Here is a 24,408-nt window from a genome sequence, read left to right on the forward strand (position 1 = left end):
TTTCATTTTTCTATAAACATTTCTGTATTGCTTAGTAGAAAGTGAAAAATTGTAAAACACCAAGGTGAGATGGGCCTTAAAACTATATTTTTGTTCAAGCTTTTGTAGGCTCTGTATGGACATTTAGTCTCTAATCCTGGTCTGAGAAGCCATATGAAACACCATCTTGACAGTAGGAGAAGCAACATAGGAGTGATACCTCCAACAAAAGACATAATGCTAGAGTTTACTCATATACAATGTGGAGATTGAGTGAGGACAGTCCAAGGCTTCTGTGGAGATCAGATTCTAGCACAGGACATTATTTATCCCAACCCTGCCAGTCACTCTCCCTGTAATTTAGGCACAAGACAGAAACTTTGTAGCCACAGTGGCCTCATATTAAAAAGAGATTACTAATAAACTAATTTGGGGTTACTATGAGGATTAATCAGACAGTGGATTATAGCCTAGCACATAGTAAGTGTTCAACAAATGTGTTTGTTTTTCTCTGAGGGTCCATAAGATGTCTAGCCATTGGAATGTAGTTTGAGTCTTAGGATAAAAGAGCTAACACTTGACTAACCATTAACTACGTGCCAGGAAATGTGCTAAGCAATTGGAAAGTAATGTTTTATCTACCTAGATACAATACTATATTTATATTTATCTAGATATTAACCTAGATATAATACAGATACTAATTTTCCAGATAAGGAGAAGGAAGCGCAGAGGGATTAAATAACTTTCCTTACATTATACATCTAATCACCGATAAAGCCAAGATTCTCATCTTGGACTTTCTTACCCAGAGCCCATTGTCTCAACCACTTTGTTTTAAGGACGTTTTAGAATGAGAAATCAGTGGTATGACTTTAATAAGTGAAAAAACCAGTGAACTGTAGAGTCCTTGGGGAAATAGGGGTTGGAGAATGGAGGTGGAAATGCACTAAAATAATAGATTCCAGTATTGATCTAGTGAGCAGGGCTGAGGAGAACGAGATTAGCAGGATTTGTAAAGTTGTTATTAGTATTTGCCAAAGATGTTTGCCATCTCTCATGTTCTTCTTAGGAATGTTGCTTTTTGAATATCTCTCCAGAAAACAAGATCATAAAAAGCAGCCTTCTTCCTTCCTTCCCCCCAAAACATTTATTCAATCTTTTTAGCACTGGGCACCAAGCTAGTCACCAAGAATAGAGAGATGTGGAGCATGGGGCAAGATTTTATATTTGATATGTTTAATTTACAGATGCAACAAGTTGAGTCTGGGAAGAAAATCTGGGGCAAGATTTGGATGAGCATTGAGTTCACATTGAGGAATCTTGACTTTGATGACAACCTTACATATGGAGTTATTTGGGAAGAGAATGCTGTAAGGGTTGTGATTTCTAAAACCCACTATGGACCAGTGATGATGCTAACATTTATCACATGGTGAACATCAAGAGGTTCATAGATGATGAGATGAATACCTTAAACTCGTAGTTAAAAAGTTATGCCTTATGTGTATATGGGTTTGTTTTCTGAGGATAGTGTCCAGCTTTATTCTCACAGGGTCAGTGACACAAAATGATTAAGATCAAATGCCATTACGGTTGTCTCAGAAGGAAGAAAAAGTAGAGGAAAATAGGTGAAGGTTGGTGAAAAATACAGTCAAGAGATGAGGATGAGCTGACCTAGTGACAATGGAGATGGTTCTGGCAGGTAGAAAGGCTATTTAGGAGCTAGGAATGATAACTGGAATGGATAATCAACTAGATGTGGAAGGCGAGAAAGAGGAAAGATGAAGCTTCAACGCCTCTCAATTTTCTAGCCTAGGAGATGGGTTAATTCACCAAGAGAGGAAATAGAGGAGAGCCTATAAGTTTGGGGTGGGGGGAAAGGGTTGTTAAATTTAGTATTGTTTTAGGTATTGATTGCTCCTTGGAATGTGATTATGGTATTGCTATTTTCTCTACGGGCCTTAAAACATATTTCAGGAAGGATAATTTAACTCATTGACATACCAAGCAAATGAGGGAAAACATGGTGATTTGAAATTTGTACTTCAAACACCAGAAGGATATTTTTCAATAAAGTTTGGATATATACCTAAAATTGAGGGGCATGACTTCATCTCCCATTTCTAGTCCTCCCACCACTCCATAGTCTCAGAGACAAATAGTGGTAATTCAAAATGACTTAGGGTATGTTTACATAATGCCAGGTGTTTAGACAATTTTTTTTTACACTTTTCTCTCCTCACTTTCCTTTTTATTATGTTCAGTTAGCCAACATATAGTACATCATTAGTTTCTGATGTAGTGCTCAATAATTCATTCGACAAATTCTTAAGAAGTGGCATAATCCAGATCTCTTCCCAAGTGGGTATAGGAGCAACCTAGCTGTTGCCTGAAATTTTCCTTTTTATAAAGCTATTTGACACTGTGTAGATATAGTTAAAGTCATATAAATGCCTCAGCTATTAGAAGGGCAAAACCTGGGCACCTGGGTGGCTCAATTGGTTAAGTGACTGCCTTCGGCTCAGGTCATGATCCTGGAGTCCCGGGATCGAGTCCCACATCGGGCTCCCTGCTCAGCAGGGAGTCTGCTTCTCCCTCTGACCCTCTTCTCATGCTCTCTATCTCTCATTCTCTCTTTCAAATAAATAAATAAAATCTTAAAAAAAATAGAAGGGTAAAACCTTTATAAAGAAGATTTTGAGCAAACACTGTATACCAGTATTCTATCTCTTGGTGAATATTAACTGTTTAACAACATATTTTTATGGTATCAACCTTGTTGAGGTAGATATTTTTATCTCTGCTTCACTAAGGAGGAAAACAAGAGTGAGAAACAAACAAAAACGTGCCCACGTTTGTTCAAGTAGGAAGTGGTCGAGCTCTTCCATCTTTCTCAACCAGCAAAGCTCAATCCTTGAACACAGCCCTGCCCTCTTCATTCCTATTCCAGTCACTGATGGACTAGAAAAAAACACTCAACCATGCTCACTGGTCTCGCCTCCAGTTTGTGACCACAAACCTCAAGCGGGCCCTCTACCCTACCTGGCAATCTGGCCACATCTGTCCAGTCAATTGACTCTTTCACCATTCAAGACACCCATGGTCAAGACTTCTCATTTCTCAAATTTCCTACCCTGCTCCCTTCTCCTTACTTTCCAATGAAGACTTTGCTTCTTGTTTGATTGAAGAAATAGTCATGAGCTGATGGTAAATACACCTATTCTTATGACCAAATTTACTAACCAATCTGCATCTTAACTTACAGACTCAGCCTTCCTCCTATTTATATATTTATTCATAAAAACTGTTCACACGTTTACTAAGACCAACACCTTCACTGATGTACTGGAGCGTATCCCCTTTCCTAGGACTTTGTTCCTGCAGTTGTCTTCTCTCTGTCCTCATTTTTCCCCTCTACCGATCATTGCCATCAGCAGAAAAACAGGCTTTACTGTCTTCCATCTTAAGAAAACAAAACTTGCCCTCGATCCACATTCCCTTCCAGGTCTTATCTTATGTTTTTCATCTCTTTTAAAGCAAACTCCTAAAAAGAATTGTCCATCCATAATTGCTCTCTCCACTTTCCTACCTTGAATTCCCTTTTTAACCTGTGCTAATCAGGCTTAGAGTCCCACTCCTTCAAAAACAATTTTTAAAACCATACTTGTCAATGTCACCCAAAACGACACGTTGTCAAATCCAATGATGAATTCTCAGTACCACTTTCAAACTCAGGAGCTCTGACAAAGTTGTTTACTTCTTCCTTCCTCAAACTCTCTGTTCTCTTGGCTTCTGGGATAGCATGTTCTGGGTTTTCTTCTCCTTCACTGGCCACACATTATTACTACTGTTGCTGGCTTCTCAATCCCTGATCTAACTCAAAAGATTCAGTGTGGCTCTCTGTTGTTTCCTCCTCTCCATCCACATTTACTCTTGGGTGACCTCCTACAATCTGATCACTCCCAAATTTCTATCTCTTCTCCTCACTTCCTCCATGAGTTATGAAATAACAACCTACCCATTGAATATTTAGAGTGTTTATTATGTACATTATACTTCATATGGCCAAAAAGAACTCTTGGTTTTCTCTTTCCCCCTCAAAATACTCTGATTCTTTTCAGTCTTTTTCAAAACCTAGAAATTATTCTTGCTTTCTCTTTTCCCCTTGTTTCCCACATCCAACTCATCAGCAAATTTTGCCAGTTTTTCCTTAATCTCATCACTTCCCTCCATGGCTACCAACACTTCTAGTCTAGGTCACTATTCTCTCTTGCCTGGACTACAAAAGCCTACAAATTGATCTCATTGCCTCTACTCTTCCCTCTTCCTTCCACCCAGTCCTGTTCTCCACATAGCAGCCAGTGTTCTTGAAAAGAATTATGTTCTGCCCTCCCTAAATGACTTTAATTCCTTCTCGTTTTACTGGGAATAAAATTCAGACTACTTAATGGCTTACCAGGTGTTACTTTTATCTGGCCACAGCTTACCTTTCTGACCTTATTTTCTACCACTTGTCCACTAATCAATTGTGCTATATCTACACTGGCTTTCTGGCTTTCTTTTAATACAGCAAACTCACCCCTGCCCCAGAGCCTTTCCACTGCTTAATTCATGTACCCAGAATGTTCTCAGCTCAGATATTTATAGAACTCCCATCGTCAAGACGTATAGAGCATCTTAAAAGCATAGAATATCAGAATTAGAAGAGTCTTAGGGATCTTCAGAACCCATCCTAGCATTTTAAAGCTGAGAAAAACTGAAGCCCAGACAGGTTGAGACTTGCTCAAATCCACACAGTTAGTGACCCAGCTGAGACCTCCACCTCTCCTGACCAATTCTCTATCCTTTAAATTCTGTTAGATGAGCTAATTACTCTGTGTATGGCATTCTTATTGCTTTGTAGTCAAATTAACTATGGTTGGTTTTAAACTACAACATAATCTGTCCAGCAGAATTAAATGCTTCTGAATCATTTTGACATCTTCTTTCCTGGGGCGGTTGGGCTCCAGTGGGTGACAAAGGGTAGAGAAAAGAGGATGGGAATGCAGGACTGGTGGTATTTAATTCCATAGAAATATTTGGCCTTTCGATGTGAAATCAAAGTGCCCCACCCTGGAGTTAATTCAGTTCTCTTGCTATCCTTCTGAAGCAACTTACGGACACCAATGCACAGAGGAGAAAACTGAGTGTATATAGTATTCACATCAGAGTGACTTTTCTAAAACACAGAACTGGCTGCCTCATTTCTCTGCTTAAAATCCTTCTGTGGCCTCCTTTGCCCTCAAGATAAATTCCAGTCTCTGTCACTAGGCAGCCAGCCTCTTACAGTCCATGGTTCATCATTAACTTCATCCCCTCCCACTTCCTTTCCTATGGCCACTGCTCCTGCCCTGGTTCTCAGTGCTTCAGCCTCACAGGTGTCAAGTGGATTGTTTTTCACCTCTCGGGCCATTGCCCGTGCCGTTTCTGCTCTGTGCCCTTACGTACCTGTCCTTTGTAACAAGAAGCAGGTGTTACCTCTTCTGTGCATCCTGTGAAGGCTTTCTTAGGCAATGTCATTTGCTTCCCCAGGATCCTGAACATCTTGCATATGTCCCCATTAGAACGTTTGTCAGAGTAGGAAGGAGTTTTGTTTGTTTTTGCAGTTCTCACAGCCCTGCTAGATTGTGAGCTCTTGAGCTGTTATTCTTTTTGGTCTCCATAGAGCCTAGTTCAGGACCAGGCACAATAGTCACTGAGAATGTTCTGGATGAATGAGCACGTGAATGAATGTGACCAGTAGGCTGGAAGGGAGTGAGAACAGCCTCCCCCAAGAATATTTTAATGGATCTCATCTGCTGCCACCTTGACCACACCTCTTTCAATCCCACTTATATTTCATAGACTTTACAATAATCTTTCCCCAGGGTTAAAGAGACCAATTACTCTTGCAAGGCTCCTTCTGACAGGCACTAAAGGGCCTCTTGAGCCATCTTTGCAGTCCCAAACGTGAACCGAATGTGAACATGCTGTGGGATTTTACATTCATTTATTTATTGCAGTGCACTTGCTCCTAGTGGAATGCAAGGAGATGATCTCTAGGTGGTCTGTGGATTTTTAAAATAGATATGTTTATTTATATATGATTTAGGAAGAACCCCTTTTCCATTTATGATGGCAAATTATGCTGCTTAAAAAACTTATTTAGGTTTAAAAAGTGAATCAATTTAAAGAGAAACATTAAATTACATAACACAGATGTATGGCAAAAATAGTGAAGTGGTGCCTGAATGACTAATGATCGGGAAATACTGATTTCATTCATGTAAGCATTCATTCATGTGTTCATTCATCCAGCATTTATGGCACATCACAGGCCAGGCCCCATGCTGTGTAAGGAGTATATAGATGATGAGTACTTTCTGCCTTGGTCACTGTCCTTTAAATTTTAGATACTGCCCCCTGGGCACTCTGCATATTCCTCTACCGGATGCTGAGAACAATTTGTTAACATCCCCAAGTGATGTGGGTTGACCAGATTGGGTGTCAATGGAAACAGGAAAATATATGCACATATATGCATAAATTTACATAGATGTGTGTGTACATATGTGTGAACACGTGAGGGTGGGCGGGGCTTACTGTTTCATACAGTAGAATATGTCAGAGGGTATACGCACACACACCCTTACTCACACACAACCACCTAAACGCTAGAATTGGAAATCCATACTGCATGGAACAGTAACTTGCCAAGAGTGGAGTTGTAAGGTAGACAGCGAGCAATGGGAAGAGAATAGACATTGGCATCAGATCAGAATTCAAATCTCAACTTTGCCACCTACAGCAAAACTTTGGGTAAACTCTTCACCTCTCTGAGTTTCAGTTTTCCTCTGTAAAATGAGAGGATTGGACTGGATCAGTGACAGAAAATACAGTTCACTGATTGAGTGTATTGTACTGGGTTGGGTGAGAAGGTCTGAGGGCAGATCCTGGTTTCGTGGGAGAATGTTCTTGAGTGACTAGTTAAGTCTAGCATGCATGTGGGGGAGGGGAATGGAATGATTAGTTATGTCTCATGTGAGTGTGAGAAGGGAGAATGGCAATATCTTTCTAGACCACATTTAGGGTTTCTAAGTTGAATTACCTTGAAGAGAACTTCAAGGTCTGACATTCTATAGTTCTTCAATTCCATATTTTTCTCAACAGTAAGTAGTGAAGGAATATGACAAAGATGGTGTTGGTGGTGATGGTGGTTATGGTATAGAACAGCTTCAATTTACCTCTGTAAAACTTGTAGGAGGCAGCCTCTAAGATGGCGCCCAGGGATCCCCACCTTCTGGTATATTTGCTGCTTTGTGTAATTCTCTACCTTTGACTGTGGTTGGATTTGTTTTGCTTCTAACAAAAAAAATAGTAGAAATAATGTGACATCATTTCAGAGATTACGTTATAAAAAGACTACCTATGGCTTTGCTCTTGGGTTCATTCTCTCTCCGTCTTTCTCTCAGATGCCATGTTGTGAGTCACCTGAAGGAGAGATCCATGTGAGACAAGGAACTGATGTCTCTAGTCAACAGCCAAGGAGGACCTGACCCTGCCAACAGCCCCATCAGTGAGTTGGAAGTGGACCCCCCCTAACATGATCATTACGATGACTGCTGTTTTAGCAGCACCTTGATTATAGCATGTGGGGAGATCTTGAAGCAAAGCTGATAAGCTGAACCCGGATTCCTGCCCCACTGAAATCATGAGATAATAAATGTTTTAAGCTGCTAATTTGGGGGGTAATGTATGATGTAGCAATAGATAACTAATAGAACTCTAAGTTTGGCAATCACTAAGGTGAGTCTTGACAAGTAACATGTAGGTCCAATTTCCACCTTCTATATAGTAAGAATTACCATGGGCTCAGATCTCAATATGGCCTCCAAGATGTCCTCTGCACATACAGCCACTTGGAGACCAGGGTCGCACCTTAATCTTGAGTTCCAAACTTCTTTCCAGTTTTCCAACATATTCCACTGGCATCTCCCACATAACATCTCTGAAATCCTCCCTAGTCTTGTTATTCTGCTATTCCCTATTTTATGTGCAAGCCCTGAACTTTGGAACCATTAGCGATTCCCCCCTTGCCTTCACTCACTGTATCTTACCTCTAGAATCCCTCCAACTGCTGTCCAAGTTCACTACTGTAGTGATGTCCAAGTTCATTACTGTCCATGTTCCCTACTAGGATCTCACATCCGATTAGGGCAATACCTTCTCACCATCTCCTTGCTTGTCCCCAGACTTTCTCTGTGCTGCAACAGATAAAATGCCTCACCTTTTTATCACTGAACATTTAATATATAAGGTGGAGAAAAGCATGTGAAAATAAAACTATCCCTTATCCCATCACCATAAAATCTGGTTTATTTTTGTACACCCCTCCAGTGTCTGTCTCAGTGCAAAAATGTATGTCCTTTGATGGTAACAGTAATCTCTACACAATCTTGGTTTTACTTTCAGTACTTCATTAAATAATAAGTATTTTCCCAATTTGCTACCTTATCTTAGAAATGATCACTTTTATTGGTGCATGCTACTCCATGGAGGAGATATAACCTAAGATACTTAACTATTTCTCTATTGGATATTTGAGTCATTTCTAATATTTGTTGTTATAAGCAACACTGGATTAATCTTCCTGGGTAAAACTGTTTGCTTGTCTTTAATTAATTCACTGTAGTAAATTTGTAGGAAGAGAATTCCTTGGTCAACTCCTCTGAAGACTTTTTGGTACAGGATAGGGGTCCCAAATGTTCTGGAAGGTTAATCCTCAGTGACAAGAGTGTAAAACAACATCATTTCATTAACAATTTTTTTTCATATTTAACACACTTTTTAAAAGTCCTTAACTTTTTTTTCCCCCTGAGAGCTTCCTCCTTCTCCCTTCCTAACTCTTCTGTGTGTTCCTTGTCCTCCTCTACCTCCTTCTTCTTTTTCTTCTTCCTCTTTCTTTCAATATCAAGCTTTGCACACTGAGGTAGCACCAGTAAAGAAGTCAAGAGTAAAGCCTGTGGCATCAAATGGTCTGGGTGAACAGCTCAGCTCTTATCTACTCAAGGAGCAAGAACATCAACACAGTTCTCTCTCAGATCCTTGCTCACCTCATCTGCAAAATGGGGGTAATATTACTACTTTCCCATGGAGTTGTTATGGTGGTTAAGTAAGTCAATATACATACAACAATTAGAACAGTGTTGGCACACAGTGAGTGCGCAATAACTACCAGCCACTGTGACCAAATTATTTCAGATTATTTTCTTAGAACAGATTCCCAGAAGGAGAATTACTGAGACACAGGCTAAGAGTACTTCTTATTCTCTTCCCAGGTATAATTTCCCAAAAATCATTGCGCTGATTTCTACTGGATGGAGGTGACATTTTCAAGAATGCTGCCTCACAGAGGGCTGAAGAGGAAGGCACAGAGGATAAATGATTCACTGGGGCCCTGATGCTGTCTCAGCACTGGGAAACCAGGCTTGCATCTGAGGAAAAGGGAGCCAGACCCACCAACATTATGAAATCAGCTATGCAGGGGTGTCAGGCAACAAGCTGATACTGGAGAGAAGTCAAGGAGAAATATGATTGCCTCAGGATAGGGACGGCTCTTGTCAGGAAAATTCCTAGGAACATGAAGAGAGACGTGCTTAAACAGTTCTGTGAGTCATATCCAGGAATTTGTAGAACAAAAAGGCGATCACACCATGGCCAAGCAGGGCTCCTGACAGAGAGCTTTTATGGAAGGACCAAGGAAGGCCAGAGAACACAGAGCAGACTGAGTCATTACCACCCTGGTGATTCCTGACCCACATTCACAGGAGCCGGTTCCCTTTCTTCTTCTTCTAGGAGGGACATTAATAGTTCAGTTCTTTTCAGGAGACAGGTTCTGGGTATCCGAGGGGCTTAAGAATGACTGACAGAGAGGTCTGCAAGGAACTCGATGCACACTGATAAGACCTGACTCCCAAAATAACTTACTACTCACCAGTTCCTTGTTGCCAGCCACTCAGCAGCAGTTGGGGTGTTTTCATGATTGCCTTGAAAGTCAGGGTGCTGGTTGATGCTACTGTACTGACAATGATGAAAAGGTGAGCGTGTTGATAATGATGATCATGAAAGGAAAGGGAAACTCATATTTTCTGAGTACACCAGTGCTGGGGGCTTTTATGTACTTGATTTTACTTTATTCTCACACCCCACCCCCTGCCCCCTGGAGAGGTGGATATAATTAATCCCATTGTACAGATGTGCCTCACCGGGGTTAAGTGTCTTGCTGATGGTCACACAGCCGCGAAGTGCCCACCAGGAGCTTAAATTCCCATCCTCACTTCAAACTCTGGCCTTTCCCTCTATACCGCATGCAGTAGATGAAAACGCCACATGCACACACCCCACACACACCCCTCACCTGGGTAAAAGACCCCCATGCAGCCATTCCAAAGGGCACTGGCCTTTTTTTTTTTTTTTTTTTTTTGTAATTATACCACTAACTTTGCTCACTGTCCTAGACTCTGTCTCCTGTTGTAATAAAGCCAACTGAACATTTCATTTCTGCCAGGGTTTTAGAATATAAACCAGTTCCAGACATGTGATAACAGTCTGGAGATTTGGGGCCAAAAGCAGCCTGCTCACCCTGGTTGAGGCCATGAGAAGGGCCAGCAGCCTTCGCCAGTGATCCTAGTGACTTGAAGCCCACATGGGGCACCGTTAGGTTTCTCCGCAGAGCAATTGTTCCCAGTTGATTTTCTTTTCTGAGCAGCCAGAGAGCCCTTTTGGTCTTGCCCACTGGGAGCAAACCTGAGGCTGCCCGGCTTGTCAGAGTGCCCAGCAAGTTTGTTGACCTGATTAACCTATGCTAATTATCTTCTGAAGCTACACGGTGGGCAGAAGGGAACAGACAGACAGCCCTGTTGGCTCGGCTTTCACAGCTCATTTCCACAGGGCATCCCCCTTTGGGTCTTTGGACATGAGCTAAGTTCATTCCCACATATTCCTTTCCTTTCTCTGCTTCTCCTCTCCCCTGCCCTCTGTCATGCACATGCCAGGGTCACCAATTTCCTTGTATAAAGAGATGCAGAGTGGAGAAGGGAAAGAAAGGTGAATTGCTCGTCTCCAGGATAAGCTAAACAGCGTAATGCATATTTAATATGAATGCTTTGCAAAGTACTAGTCATGTCTCCCAAGAGTTATGGTGTTTTTCAGGCCAAACGGGGAGAAGGGAATTTCCCAAAACACTCTTCACTAGAAAAAGGAGAATGTCAACTCTTCTCTAAATTGGCACAGTCTCGAGGAGTGGTGGTCGCGACACGGTTTTTATGGTTACAAACCTGGTTTGAGGCTTGGTCTTACACTTTCCTGACCTTCTGACCTTGAGCTGATTTTTTTTTTAACTTCTCTAAGCCTCAGTTTCCTCATACGTCAAGTGGGAATAGCGATACCTAGCCACATGGTTAGTTGTAAGGACGACATGAGAAAACATAGATAAGAACCTTAGCACGGTGACTGGTGCAGAGAAATATCCAGTAACTGGATGACGTGTCGGCATTGACTATTGTCACAGCTAAGGGGAAGTCTAAGAACCATATACTCATACAGGCCAGGCCCCCTGAAGCACGGTGGGAGTCAGGAGCCCAGGAGCCATGGAATGAAGGGATTCCTGAGGGGACCCTCTTATGAAGGCATGGTGCTGCCTCCTCTGCTATAAAGGAGAGGGACTGAGTGTCGCGCTCAGGAGGTGGTGTATGATGGGGGAGATTTGCTTTAGCCCTAAGAGACTGGGAACAAGAACTTCTTTTCATAAACCACGATGCCCCCTGAGCATTATGACTTCATTTTATTTTCTTGAAGTAAGGCTCAAAAAAGCAGCTATCAAATGATACCCATCCACTTGAAAACCCTGATCTGCCTCAGCAGTAGCCAGGGGAAGGTCACGTCCTGTTCTAGGCCAACGTGATTGAGGTCTGCTTTTCTGCTCCTTCAGATTAATTCCCCCTTTTGCTCATGCAAGGGGACCTGATGCCAAAGTGTGTGAATCATCTATTGCTTACATTTTTAAAAGGGAAAAATAATACAACAATGCTAAATAAAATTTGGGAAAAGAAAACTAGTCAACCAAAACCACTTTGAGTTTTCTTATTTTCTTTATCTCAATCTGCTCAGGATTTAGGTAATAATAATCATTATAGACATTTAAAATGTTTGCTTCTTTCATTGTAAAATTGTATCCTAAGTCTTTGACAGCTTCTCATAGCCTTCACGGCCATCACTGCAGATTCTCCTGTAGTATTCCTGTCCCCTAATGTCAGACACTTGGGTTGTTTCACGTTTTTTCCTCAGTCAGGCTAATAATGAGAAGAGCATTATCTTCTACAGACGCATTTTATTTTTTTTAAATGATTTTTTTGGGGGGGAGGGATAAATTCCTAGTTCAGAATGACTCATAATTTTTGATATGTATTACCAAACTGCTTTCCACAAGACCTGTGCTAATATTATTGCCCCCAGAATATTATACTTACAGAATTGCTGGACTTGGGTGTTACTTATTTATAATTTGCTAATTCTTTGCCTGATGACTTGTGAACGTAGCCATGCTTCTGATACTTATTAACTGTTTGTATTTCCTCTCAGATGGTCTGTTTTTACAAGAACGGAACCCAAGCTGGGGATCCCAAGTGTGACTGTGACAGGTCAGCCGCCGCTGCCCTGAGGGATCACATTTCTCATTCTACCCTGGCCCTGGAAATCTGGTTGTCTGACCCTGGTGCCCTGCTCTCAGCCCACTTTGCAAGCACTGTGCGGGGCACTTAGGGAAGAAAGAGTATGCAGGGTAGGGGTACAAAGTTTAGTGGGGGGGGACCAACAAGGAACATACAGTACAGGGCAGGGGAGTCCCCAGAACCAAGATAGGGAGCTCCGGGAATGCCTTTCAGAGGAAAAGCTTAGGCTGACATTGGAAGGATGAACTAGAGCTTATCAGGCCAAGACAAAGGGAAATGGCACCCCCTCTGCCATTATCACCATGTCACTCCCTCTCTTCATACCCTCACAGAACTTGAGTCACGCTGAGATGCACACTTTTATGCCCAGAGTTTGCTCACACTGTTCCCTGCGTCCAAACCTCCTCTTCGTTCTTATACACTTACTCAAGTCTTATGTAGTCTTCAAAGCCCATGTGAAATTCACTTCTTCTAACTTCCCTGTCCCAGTCTCAAGGTGGAGGTGACAACAAAGGAGGATTCCTCTTCCTCCGTGTGACCTCCCACAGCACTTCGCATGTATGACAGCTGCAGCTTTCATCAGTTTTTGCCTCCTCCACTGAACCGTGAATTTGGACTCTGTGTGACTCCTCTCTCCGTGTTGCCTTTGCCGAGCTCAGGGCCTGACTCAGGGGGTGCCGGCTGACTGCTGAGCCACGATAAACTCATTGAAAGATCATCTCTTGAAATTCAATCCCTAAGCACTATTGCTGGAACTCAGTAGCTTCTCAATAAATAAATACATACTGAATACATTTAAATATTCAAGTTCAGTTTCAACTAGGTTTCCCCTTAGGAAATCACTATTTTTTTTTTCCAGTGGCATTTGCACGGGAGTCCACCTCCTATTACATGTGGTTTTCTCTATGGCCTGAGAAACCGGGGCCTTCCTGAAGATCATCCATGGACTCCACCAGCCCCACCCACCAACGGGCAGGCCAAAGCATGTCTCCTTAACACAGAGCCCTTTTTTCTCCTTGTGAGAAAACCAAACCCACTCTGCTATCTGAGATGAATAACCCCTGCTAAAATAGAACCCACTGAGTCTTCCAGCCAGGGAGGCGGCTGGCAGAGAATGGGGGAGGTGAGCACATTTTGAAGCATAAAATTTCCCAGGATTAGGGCATTTCATTAGGAGACTTCTAGATGTGTTTTTCTCTCTAAAGACTCAAATGAAAGTCCAGAGAATTTACCAACTACAGGGAAACATTCTTTACCATCAAGAGCTCTGGTGCCCATTAATTGTAAACAAGTACGTGTGTTGATCTAACAAATGCCTATTTCTTTTGGGGGCTTACCCTGTTTCATTTTTAATTAAAATTGTTGCATTGATTTGTTTTTTAAAATAATAGTGAAGACTCTGATTTTTGTTGGTTGAGAAATAAATTATCATGTGAAGGATTAGAGTGGCTCTTCTTTTGATTTTAATAAAGATTAGAAGAAGAAAAAGAAGCACAAAGGAATGAACGCCGCTCCCCCAATATAATGAGGTAGACGGCTTCCCCCCCTTGATCAAACAAAAGAACAAATGTATTAAACAAAGAGTATAGATTTGACAAACCATCTCTGCTCTCGCAAAGGATTTTCGAGGGGATTTGGAAAGTTGTAGCCTGACCGTGTTCCGTTATTTCTGAGTATATTAAAGCCAGTACTCTGTTAGCTTAGGTATTGTTTTTGTGTGTGCTTTGCTTCCCGGCAATAGAGTCTTTCTTTAAGAAAAGCAATTGGGAGATACCCTGGTCCTGGTTAATCTGTTCCCCTTTTCACACACAGACCATTGTCTGAATGTGCTTCCCAAGAGGCACAGGCATTATGTCCTGGGCCCCCTCTCCCAAATCAGCAGCCCGTACAAAGGGAACAGTACATCTTGGGAAGAGCCTGCTGGATTTCCACTGGACACTGGAGCAGTTTTGCTTTGTGCAAACCTCCATGCAAAATGTGCTGATTCCCAAGGAAAGACACAAAACAAAGCAAGGAACAAATGTGTGGGGGTGGTTTGTAAGTGTTTCACTCAGACCCTCCACCCCAAAGGGGAAGAATTTGGGAAACTCCTGCCATCTTCATGGGTGACTGCAGGGCTCTGAAGGCTCAGTAAGAGATTCATCTCTGTGGGGTGCTGAGGGTCTGGCTGCATTTCTAGGATAGGAGGTTCTGGAACTGTCCTTTGGTTCCTGTACCCCTTGTGACTTCCCACCCAGCTGCAGAGACAGGGCCAGCTCTCTCTACTCCTTTCTGTCAAAGCTGACAACACACCCCAGGAGTTTCAATCAGCCTTACACAGAGGTGGTCCTTTTCATATTGATATTTAATTACTACCTCTTCACTGGCTTTTTCAGGTTCTAAATGTGGCCACACACGCGCGCGCGCGCGCACACACACACACCCCCCCCAATGGGTAACTCTGGATCTCCCTTTCCCCCTTCCTTCTCTTCTCCACAGAAGCTTCTTAAATGTGCTCGATTCTTGCCATATCTCCCAGCTTCAACTCCTGCTCCCTTCTCAAGACGCTGCAGTGTGAGGGCTGGCTTCACCCCCACCCAGGATCCCAACCTGGCTGAGGTCACCAGCAACTGAGGTGCTATTAAAGGCCCTATTTGTTTATTTACTGTCTCTTCTTCCAGGCCATGAGCACTTTCAGGATTGGGGTCAGCCTTTGTTCATCTCTGTGTTCATAGCATCATGACACCCAGAACCTATTTGACTAAATGAGCTTATTCCAGAACTATCACATTGTCACAGCTTCTCTTCTTGAGTTATGGAAACAAAATAACATGTCCTGAGCAAATAACATGGGGGAACAGCCATGTACATTTTCTCGGTCATCTTTACTCCCAACGGCGTTTTGTAGATGAGGCAGTTGAGACTGGGAGAGACTAAGAAACTTGTTCTAGATCCCACAGCCAGTAAACAGAGGATGGCAAATTTAAGGGTTGTTTTCAGGGCATTACTGTTCTTTGGGCTGGTTTGGATTGTGGTCCAAATGTTCCAGGCATTGAGAACACTTCATACAAATGGAAGACTCACCCGAGATATCCTCAGAGGCTCAGGAAGTGGAGGGCAACCTTCAAGCTGCCATTATGGTTAGAGAGATTGATTCCGTTCTTGGGCAGCTCACAACTTTCATAATTGGTAAAGGGACAGGAGCAACAACAAATAATATGAGACTTATGCTCTGCTATTGCAACAACTTGCGCTAAATTTATTAATTTATTAACCCAATTAGTTTCCAAAGCAACCCTATATGAAAGTTCCTATTACTAGTCCTATTTTATTCATGAGAACACCTAGGCACAGAGAGGTTAGACAACTACTCAAGGTCATACAGCTGGTAAGTGATGGAACTGGGATTCAAACCCAGACAAGTATCATTCCAGGTTTAGTACTGCAACCACGGTAGTATCCCAAGAAGTAATAGTAATTCCCTTCTTTTCAAAAGTCCTGGAGTGGCCACATTTGTGTTGGAGCGGGAATATCTTGAGGTCTCATCATGGATTCTCTAAATCAAATAAGCTGAGGTTTTTCATCTGACACTTTCTCACCATTGCGGCAGTTTACTGTCTTGTTTGCTCTTTGGGAATCATCCTCCACTTCATCCATCTTCTTCTTAGAGCATGAACCCCAAAATAAAGTAAGGTATTCCAGAAGTCATCTGATGTAGCATAACTCACAAATGGCTCAGTTTTTGTGGCCACGTCACATATATTAATGTATGCTATTTATGCTATTCTTCCTGCTGACCATACCTCCTGAGCCTTTTATCAATGGGCCACTGGGACATTCTCCCACGCTTGTCTGATGGGTATTCTGGGCACAAGTTCAGGCAGGTCCTTAAATTTATCTTTGTTAAATTTCACCTTAAACAATTTCTGTGAGTGCTAAAAGTGCACAGGATTTGGAATCGGAGAACCTCGAATTTAGAGTCTACTTTGTCACTTAGCAGTTATTTGATCTTGGGTAATTTCCATTAACTATGCTTGCCTCAGTTTTCCCATCTGTAAATTAGGGCTAACAGTATCTACTCTAGAGAACTGGGGAATTCACTGAGAGAAGAACTTTAAAAAAATTATATTCCTATTATCATTATAATTGCAAATATTTCAAGCCTTGCTAACCATCCAAGAGCCTCTCAAAAGTCATGAAACAATGACAATGTACATTTTCTTAGCTTTTGCTTTTATTCATAGGCATTACGTTTATGTTGCTCACGTAACCATTTTTGCAAGATTTCCAGCAATGTGCATTTATTTCTTAGAAATGCTTAGTAATTATTTACTGAGAAACTAGCAATGGAATATGAAATACGTATTCCTAGAAATGCTTCTAGTGAGCTTTAATATTTGTATAACAACTTCAGTAATACGGTCGCCTGCACAAAGTGTTAATAGAGGATTATCACCTTCTGGAGATATAGCCTGGGCTGGGGCACATCAAACAAACAGCCCGATGATTTTATGGCTTCTGTCTCTGGCTGAGTCAGAGGTAAGGGTCATCTCTAGGTTTCAGGCTTCCTCTGGGGGCTGAACTGCCAGCCCTCCATTGGAAATATGAGGGAATAAGAGAACAGAAAAAGGATAACTTTTATTCCTGATCCAGATCAGAACAGCACCTTTATAATACTGATCTTTCTAACCATCTGAACTACTAAATTCTGGAACCTTTTGCTAGCCTGGACTTTCAAAGTCATCCCAATCCTCTGGCATTGTGCTGACTTCTCAGATTCTTCCATGACAGGCTCTGATCACTTCTATCTTCCTGAGCCTTACAGACGTAGAGGGCTTCTGGCCTTGCCCACCGCCTCACCGACATCAGACACCTTCTTAACCCTCAAGTCTTCCACAGTCCCCTGGCCAACAGTGTGAGCTGCAGATCAAACTCCGCTGCTACCAGTGCGAAGAGAGCTATAAACTACATTCTCGAAAGGCTCTATTAGGTCTTCAAGATGAGGCAAGTTCATAATAAAACAAATTTTTTCCTATGTTCAGGCAATGGACGCCTGCACAGCTGATTAAAATTGGATTTGAAGCTAATGGGGCAGGCAATAAAACTTAAAACCTAGTGGTTAAGTTGGTTAAGATTTAGGGTGAGACAGACTTGCATTTGAATCCCAGCTCTTTTCATTGTTGATATAACATGGAGGCAAGATATTTCCTTCCTAAGTCTCAGTTTTATCACCTCTAAAATGGAGAGAATAATTCCTATCTCATAGGATTATTGTAAGGATTCCATGAAATAACGTGCAATGTGTCTACTACAGTGAGTGCCTTATGCATAATAAGCACTTCATAAGTACTAGTGTCTATTATTTAATTTGATGTGGTACCCATTCTGCAAGATTCAGCCCAGCCTGTCTGACCCCAAGGTCCATACTCTTTCCACTATGTTGGATGGTCTCAATTTTTCCATTTATGACTTCAAGTCTATCAGGTGGCTCATGAGGTCTTTCTCCAGTTATAGACTATTGGATTTTTTGTTTCAATGACTATAGTTTTCATTTATAGAAATTCTAGTTCATTCTTTTTAAAGTAGCTATTCTTTTTTTTTTTTTCAGAGTATCTCATTTTTTGGTAGCTCTTTTTTAAGCCTTTAAACTATTTAGTACACTTGTTTTATGGTATCTTTGAAATGGATTATCTGAGTTCTTTAGAATGTAATTCTATTTTTGTTTCTGCTGACAATCACTCATGATAGATCAATTTTGAGATACGTTTTTGTTTTGGATTGAGGGTTCATCTTGAGACCAGGGTCTTTATCTGTGGAAATCATGTTCATTTTTTTCACTGAGGGTATTTGCCCATAAAAGTGGTAATGTTTGCTTCTTATAGATAATCCAGGAGTATTATAAATCTAGAACCTATTTTGTATAATAGTCCAGCTTGAGGGTTTCAGGATCATATGAGTTAGTATAAATGAGGGCCACAAAAACACTGTGGTACAAGTCGGTGGTTACAAATTTCAAGGAGGTATTTTTCCTAAGTGCAAGCTAGTTGAGGAAGACAAGCTTTCTTGTCATTTCCCTTTGAGGATAGGCAGATTATTTTTGGTTTATCCTTTCACTGAATGTGCTATTCTTCATGGATCCTGTTGTTTTGCAAATGACTGAGCTCTGATTCTCCCTACCTTGCTTCATCATACACCTCATCTCCTATCCCAACATGGGCATTAAAATCCTAGCCCCTAGATTATTGAGAGTGACCATGCCTGCCCTTGGTCATGTCAGGACAGCTACGGCATCAGCACACATGCTTACAACCTTGCTTTTGAGTTTCTTCCTCATTTCTGACCTCCAAACTTTGAGGATTTCTCTTTCTTGTGATCTCAGCCATGCATCTAAAAGGATGTTTGTTGTATTTTGTCTAGCATTTGTAGACATTTGGGGAAGGAATATTTTTCAAAATATCTGTTGCACATAATTTGGAACCACAAGTCTTGCAATGGAAGACTTTCTTCCATTGATTAAGACATCCCATCTTTAGTGCTTCCTTTACCATGACCATCTCTGCTGCAAGGATGGTGTTCATGGGAGCTGACGGGCCCTAGGATTGTTCTCTAACAACCGGAGGGGGTCTCTTCCAAGCCTTAGCTGTTTAACTATTTCCTGCTCATTAGCCCTTAAAATGGGCTCTGTCATTCCGACCTAAACTATAAGGTGTTAAGCAATATCCTATATGATTGCCATTTCTCTCAATTCGTATGTTCCTGCTCTTGCAACATTTCCCCCAAGGGAATAAGAGAAATATCTGATGATATATGCATATGTTTCCTATGTACATGAACAACCTTCCAGAACTGAAGTCTGAAGAGAAAAAAGATACCTGCATTTGCTGGGCCACATGCACTATGGAAGGGAGACCCACTTTTATTGCTTTGGGTAATGACAGCTAATTTCCCTTCAAGAAATGATTGGCCATTTCCATTGCTCAGGCCCGCTAGGTCTTACCTCACCCCAAACAAGAAAAAACTAGAAGCATTTGCCAGAGTGGAGAACTAAACATATACCAATGCAAGTACATACTGCTACCTTCCTCTACCACTTTTTATACAAAAATGAGCTTCAGAGCTTCTCAATAAAAGTCATCAAGTCTGTACAATCCAGACAGCCTCTCTTTGTCCTGGAAGATGTGTCTGTTTTGTTTCATATCACCTCATTCTGCAGTAAATTGTGACTTCTGGGGGCACAGGGGCAGCACAATTACTGAGCTACTCTTTAAAGGGCTTAGACTCGAAGAGTGAAGGAGCACAATGTTTGCTGATTGGCAAGAAGCCACAGGATTATTTTAACTAGGGATATATGAGGCATGGAGGAAAGAACATCAACTCTGGAATCAGCCAGAAATGAGTTCCAGTCCCAGTTCTGTAACTCACTAACAGTGTGATGTTTGGCAAGCTACAAAACTTCACCAAGCCTCAGATGTATGAATGAGAACCAATTTGTAAGGTGTAGGAAGCTGGTATTTGTGAGAGGCCTAATTGAGGGGCAGCATGGTACAACGGAGGTGAGCTTAAAGCCATCCAGAAGTAAGTTCAACTTTTGGCTCTACTGTTTCTTTTTATGTCAAGTGAGAACAATACCCGCTGTATAAAGAGCTGTTGCGAGGATTGACATCCATGAGAAAATCTCTGTTAAGCACTCGGTCCACGATGTAAGATCCCTCTTTTTTTTTGGCTTGTTGGCACAGTCCTTGGTGAGGCACATACCTGGTCCAGTCCCTTGCCCCTTGAGAGACTCAGTGACTTGACTCAGCTCTACCCTTCAGGTGTCTTCGGCACAGGAAGAGGCAAATCACGCAGTTTTTCACCTCCGTAAGATGACCCTTTCAATCTCTTTCCCTCAATTTTTCAGACAGAGGGAGGGGTTCCTGGAAGCAGAGAATGGCTCCAGGCCAGCAGGCCACTTCCTGCCTACCACCTGGCCCTCCCACGGAGCTTTCCATCTTACAACCTCTGGGACTGTGACAACAGGACCCAGGCAAGGGGCCACTGGCCAAAGCCTGGCCTTAAATTCCTGAGAGGCCTCTGGAATTTTCTGGAGACAGACAGGGCTCTGTCAGCAGCCCACAGCCTGGAAAAGAGTGAACAGGGTGTATGGCAAGCTATTACTCCGAGCCTGTTCCCTCCCTGACGCTTGTGGTTTTCGAGCTTTAATCACTGAGATCACAGCCATCCTGTTTTATTACAGTGCCAAACAGGGCCCCCCAGCCTAGCCTGGGTGATGGCAGCTCTTTCCGGAGACCCTCAGCCTGGCCTCGAGAAGCGATGGCTGCCAGGCCCCAGCGCCTCCTGTGGGGTTTGTGTTTCCCTTCCTATTAAATCCTCTCTGTGCTCAGAAGGCCGTTCCACTTTCCCATCTCTCCAGCTCTGCCTCTGGCTTCTTTAAAGGCTTCAGTGTTTCCTCAAATTAAGGGACCCAGCTGCTCAAGGCCCTTTGTTCAGTGTCTCCAGGATGACCTTTCAGATAATTCGTCCCCACTTGCAGGGGCTGAGCTTTGCTGGTATTTAGACTCAGAGCTTCCTTGGCTAATCGGAATTTATTATCCTCTTTGTTAGGGGACTATGAGGTTCTTTTTCTCCATGGAGGGCTGTCTTCTGGGTGAGTGATACATGGGCTGGCCTTGGCTCTCTAATCCTGGCAAGTCCCGTTTCCAGGTTGTGTCTCCATGGGCCCCAGAGACTCTTCTGTGTGTGTGTGTGTGTGTGTGTGCACGTGCACGTGCGCGCGTGTGCGTGTGTATGTGTGTGTGTGTGCATGCGCGTGCGCATGCATGCTCACTTGACCATGGAAAATAAAGACTTTCAGCTCTCAGGATCACCTGGGGATAAGGGAAGCAGATTAGAGATGAAGGAACATGGAGTCTTCCAGCCACGGAAGCTTCACATTCACAGCTTTACTATAGCTGTTTCATTATTCTCACAAATCTGATTAAATCTTGAGGTTTTTTTTATTGTGGCAAAATATACACAACATAAACCACTTTAATCATTTTTAAGTGGACAGTTCAGTACCATTAAGTACCTTCACACTGTTATACAACCATCACCAACATCCATCTCCAGAAATTTTTCATCTTCCAAAATTAAAACTCTATGCCCATTAAACACAAACTCTCCATTCTTTACTCCAGCTAGCCCTAGGAAATCACTATTCTACATTCTGTCTTAGGAATTTGACTATTCTAGGTACCTCATATAAGTGGAATCATATGGTACTTGTGGGATAACATTCTATTGCATGGATATGCCACGTACTGTTTATCCATTCACTTGTTGATGGACATTTGGGTTGTTTTTACCTTGTATTACCTGTAAATAATATTGCCATGTATATTCGTGTACAAATATCTATTCGGGTCAACTACTTTCAATTCTTTTGGGTATATACCTACAAGTGGACTTGCTGGATCATATGGTAATTTTATTTTTAATTTTTTGAGAAGCCACCATGCTGTTTTCTACAGCAGTTGTACCATTACTTTCTGTTTTATTGTTTGTTTGTTTGTTTGTTTTATAATAGCCATCCTAATGAGTGTGAGGTGTGTTTACTGAATTTTGAGGGTGATAAAAATGAGAACTGCAATAGTGGTCATTTATTAAATTCATACCATGTATTAAATATTTAGCAAAATTATCTCTTTGAATCTTCAAGACAACCCTCTGTGGTTTGTTGTTATCTCTACTTTATAGAAGGGAAAACGAAAACTCAGAAAAGTATGAACTTGCTCAAAATCAAACAACTGGAATGGAGTAGAATTGGAAATCATGTGCAGGGTCATCAAAGTCCCACATTCAGGCTCTTTCTACTATACGACTTGTCTTCTAACCACACTTAGATGGGTGTTACATAAGTATCTGCTATTATTATTTTCCTGCATAATTTCTTTCAGTGCTTCTTTCCAGTTGTTTTGTCATCCAAGCAGATTAAAGGAAAGAAACATGTTTTTTATGTCTTTCACATTTTTTCACAAAAACTAGTATAAAGCACTTAGTCAACTTACTCAAACATTCACCAAGCATTTGAGAACCCCACAGTCCAAATCTCTGCAAATTTTCTTCCTAACACTGTTTGGTGGAACTCTCTCCATACATTCTGATACCCTACCCCTCTATAGCATGGCTATACGTACTTTCTTTTCCCACCATCATTCCCCAATCCCTCCCACTCTTCTAGCTTTTTCAGTGGTGTTTTCAATCTCTCTTGAGCCTCAGAGATTCTTTTGCAGTAACATTAATCTTTATTGCAAAAGACTGCCACATTCTTTTAGTATGGATTTATCTTTCCAAATTTTGCCCTAAATAAATAAATAAAATGGAATGTCACACTTCTACAGCTGAACACTAAAGTTTGTTTTTCTTCTGTGAAGCTGAACATTTATTGATGAATCCATATTGTACCAACAGCAACTTCTTCAATAATTTCATGGGTTGTGCAGCAGTTGGTAATAGTGCATGCATGTGGGCAGGGAGAAATATGCAAATATCAGTAATAATTATGCTTGGTGTATGCAAATTCCACCAGGTATTTTCAGAAATTGATTTTCCAAATTACTTTTGCACAATTCAGGAAAATTGAAATGTGCATTTAAATAATTGTAGAAAAATTTAAAAGCAATCTCCACTCATTTAAATCATCCAGTTAAGGTGCTATTATAAACAAAAGGATTGTAGATATTTCAGACATAGCAGCCATACTGTCAAAACAGAATTACAGGGATCATGAGAACTATGCTTTGTTTGTAGACAACTTAAACAGGGATGACATTGTTCAGATTATTTTGTTTGGCTTAAAAATTTATTATTAATATTCTTCAAAAATCATTACTGAAAAGAAGCGTTATTGTTTTATTTGTTCTTATATTCATTTATATATTCTTCATGTGTTTATATCTCTGTTTATCAACCCACTCACCCATCAAGTGTATGTTTTAAGCATGACTGTGTGCCAAGACTAAACTAAGTTAAATTATACGGGGAGGAAAACCTTTTGGCTTGTGCCTCCTGCCCAATGTGGGCCACAGATTTACATAGTTTAGCCATGTTGGGGTCTTTAAATTTCCTCCATGAGTTTAATATCAACTGGAACTTTGTATGAAAGCTAGATTTTCTTTTTTGGCAATAATTAGTGCATTACACAGGTAAAGCAATTTTAATGTCTTCTGTGTTCGTGTAGTTTGAAGTAATCAAATTATGACCAGGGCTTTAAATGTTGAAGATGACCCTAGGTTTCCTGGACTTCCTTGAAGACTTGATAGGAAGTTCTCAGGGAGAATATCATTGAACTAGTAGATAAAGGACAGTAAGGTACACAAGCTCTGTCTACAAGAAGCTGCCACCTCATGGACGTGTGGAACAAGGAGCAATAAGCCAATTAATAAATAAAGCTTGTGATTAGAGTGTTGTAATCACAGTCCATGGACATTTTGAGGAGCAAAGGAACTCCTTCTTCCACGGAGGGTGATCAAGATGTTTTCAGGAGATCCTCGAGTTGTGCCTTGGGAATGGGTTTTACAAAACAGGTGGTGGAAACAGCTTTGCAAGAGGGAGTTCTTCAAGGCTTTGACCTTGGCTCAACAGCTACATGACTGTGGGGTCTTAACAATGAGCTTCATCTGTAAGATGAGGACAGTGACACCAACCTCAAAGATTTTGG

This window comes from Callorhinus ursinus, unplaced genomic scaffold (genome assembly GCF_003265705.2).
Source record: "Callorhinus ursinus isolate GAN/ISIS: 27379988/994484 unplaced genomic scaffold, GSC_fseal_2.0 scaffold24, whole genome shotgun sequence".
Lineage (NCBI taxonomy): Eukaryota > Metazoa > Chordata > Mammalia > Carnivora > Otariidae > Callorhinus > Callorhinus ursinus.